This window comes from Leptonychotes weddellii, chromosome 7, assembly GCF_054177405.1.
Source record: "Leptonychotes weddellii isolate Sample4059 chromosome 7, ASM5417740v2, whole genome shotgun sequence".
Classification (NCBI taxonomy): Eukaryota; Metazoa; Chordata; class Mammalia; order Carnivora; family Phocidae; genus Leptonychotes; species Leptonychotes weddellii.
This window is the reverse complement of record NC_138375.1, coordinates 132773196-132776349: the sequence shown is the minus strand read 5'-3', so window position 1 is coordinate 132776349 and position 3154 is coordinate 132773196.

The following is a 3154-nucleotide window of genomic DNA, read 5'->3' as shown; positions in this document are numbered from 1 at the left end:
ATCGAGCCCTGCATCGAGCCCTGCATCGAGCCCAGCGTTGAGCCCTGCTCAGCACAGAGTCTGCCTAAGATTCTCTCTCTCCCTCTGCTCCTCCCCCTGCTTGTGCTCTCTCTCTAAAATAAATACATAAATAAAAATTTTTAAAATAACACAAAATACCAAAATACTTTTCTGATGCATTAAATATTTCATTATACATATTTAAATAAAAAACAATATATTAGAAGAAAAAAAATATTTACCTAACTTCAGGGTGGGAAAAAACCTGCTAAGCCTGGAAACCAGAAAGCCAAAAGGAAAAGATATATTTGACTGCACACAAATTTTAAATTTTCCTAAAAAAAGATGTAAGAAAATATATAAAGCAAATGATAAGCTTAGAAAATATTTATAAAATATGTGAAAGACCAAGAGTCAACAGCCCTAATATGCAATTACGACCTGAAACCATAAAATTCTCACAAGAAAACATAGGCGATAATTTCTTTGACATGGGCCAGAGAAACATTTTTCTAGATATGTCTCCTCAGGCAAGGGAAACAAAAGCAAAATTAAATTATTGGAACTACACCCAAATAAAAAGCTTTTGCAGGGGTGCCTGGGTGGCTCAGTTGGTGGCGCATGCAACTCTTCATCTCGGGGTTGTGAGATCAAGTCCCATGTTGGGTGTAGAGTTTTCTTTAAAAAAAAAATAGGGGCGCGTGGGTGGCTCAGTCGTTGAGCGTCTGCCTTTGGCTCAGGTCATGATCTAAGGGTCCTGGGATCGAGCCCCACGTGGGGCTCCCTGCTCCGTGGGGAGTCTGCTTCTCCCTCTCCCTCTCCCACTCCCCCCTGCTTGTGCTCTCTCTGTGTCTGTCTCTCTCTGTCAAATAAATAAATAAAATCTTTTAGGGCGCCTGGGTGGCTCAGTTGGTTAAGCGACTGCCTTCGGCTCAGGTCATGATCCCAGGGTCCTGGGATTGAGTCCCACATCGGACTCCCGGCTTGGCGGGGAGCCTGCTTCTCCCTCTGACCCTCTCCTCTCTCATGCTGTTTCTCTCTCGCTCGCTCTCCAATAAATAAATAAATAAAATCTTTTAAAAAATAAATAAAATCTTAAAATAAATAAATAAAGATCTTAAAAAAAAAAACTTATGCACAGTGAGAGAAACCATCGACAAAATGATAAGGCAACCAACTGAATGGAAGAAGATATTTGCAAATGACATATCCAATAAAGGGTCCATATCCAAAATTTATAAAGAATTTATACAACCCAACACCAGTAATAATAATAATAATCCAATTAAAAAATGGGCAGAGGACCTGAATAGACATTTTTCCAAAGAGGACATATAAATGGCCAACACACACATGAACTCAATATCACTCATCATCAGGGAAATACAAATCAAAACCACAGTGAGCTATCACCTCGCACCCATCAGAATAAAAAGGACAAGAAATAAGTGTTGGTGAGGATGTGAAGACAAAGGAGCCCTCAATGCAAACTGACACAGCCACTCTGGAAGAGAGTATGGAGGTGCCTCAAAAAGTTAAAAATAGAACTGCCATATGACCCAGTAATTCTGCTACTTGGTATTATCCCAAAGAAAACAAAAACACTAGTTCAATAAGATATGTGCACCTCTATGTTTAGTGCAGCTTTATTTGCAATAGCCAAAATATGGAAGCAACCCAACCATCTCTCAATAGATAAATGGATAGAGAAGAGTGATATATATAGAGATAGATATACCGACCTACCTATTTATCTATCTATATATATGATATATAGATATATATCTATATGATGGAATATTACTCAGCTATACAAAGTGATGAAATCTTGCCACTTGTGAACACATGGATGGACCTAAAGGGCATAATGCCAAGTGAAATAAACCAGACAGAGGAAGACAAACACCATATGATTTCACTCATATGTGGAATTCAAGAAACAAATGAAGAAACAAAGAAAAAAAGAGACGAACAAAAAAGAAAGATTTTTTTTTAAAGCTTTTATTTATTTAGGGGCGCCTGGGTGGCTCAGTCGTTAAGCGTCTGCCTTCGGCTCAGGTCATGATCCCAGGGTCCTGGGATCGAGTCCCACATCGGGCTCCCTGCTCTGCGTGGAGCCTGCTTCTCCCACTCCCCCTGCTTGTGTTCCCTCTCTCGCTGTCTCTCTCTCTGTCGAATACATAAATAAAATCTTAAAAAAAAAAAAAGCTTTTATTTATTTATCTGAGAGACAGCACACAAGCAGGGGGAGGGGCAGAGGGAGAGGGAGAAGCAGACTCCATGCTGAGCAGGGAGCCCAATGTGGGGTTCCATATGGGGCTCCATGTGGGACTCAATCCCAGGACCCTGGGATCATGACCTGAGCCAAAAGAAGATGCTTAACTGACTGAGCCACCCAGGCGCCCCTTCAGCTCAGGTCTTGATCTCAGGGTCACAACTTCAAGCCCCATGTTGGGCTCCATGCTGGGTGTGGAGCCTACTTAAAAAAAATGTGAAAGAAAAAGAGTCAAAAACCCTAACATGTAAGTTTTAACAGACCAGGAAGAAAACAAGACACATAAATGGCCCAAAGCTCTCACAAGTAGTCAGAGAAATGCAAATTAAAGTAGTAGAAGGGTTGGCTAAAATTAAAGAGCAGTTCATATCCAAAATCCCTGATCTTCAACCCCAACTTCACGAAGTCTTGAAAACCAGAAAGATGTTTTGGCTTTGTTAAGTCTGAGGCCAGTTCATTCAGCAGCAGGACTTTAACCTGAGCTAATATGAGGCTATTTACAGTCTTTTTTTTTTTAAGATTTTATTTATTTATTTGACAGAGAAAGCGAGAGAGCACAAGCAGGCGGAACAGTAGAGGGAGAGGGAGCCCGATGCAGGGCTCGATCCCAGGAACCCGGGGTCATGACCTGAGCCGGAGGCAGATGCTCAACCATCTGAGCCACCCAGGTGCCCCGAGGTTATATGTAGTCTTGGCTCATCTTGCTTGGTGAGAATTTTTTTTTCAAAATTTTTTTTATTATTATGTTATGTTAGTCACCATACAATACATCATTGGTTTTTGATGTGGTGATCCATGATCCATTGTTTTCATGTAACACCCAGTGCTCCATGCAGTATGTGCCCTCCTTAATACCCATCACCAGGCTAACCAATCCCC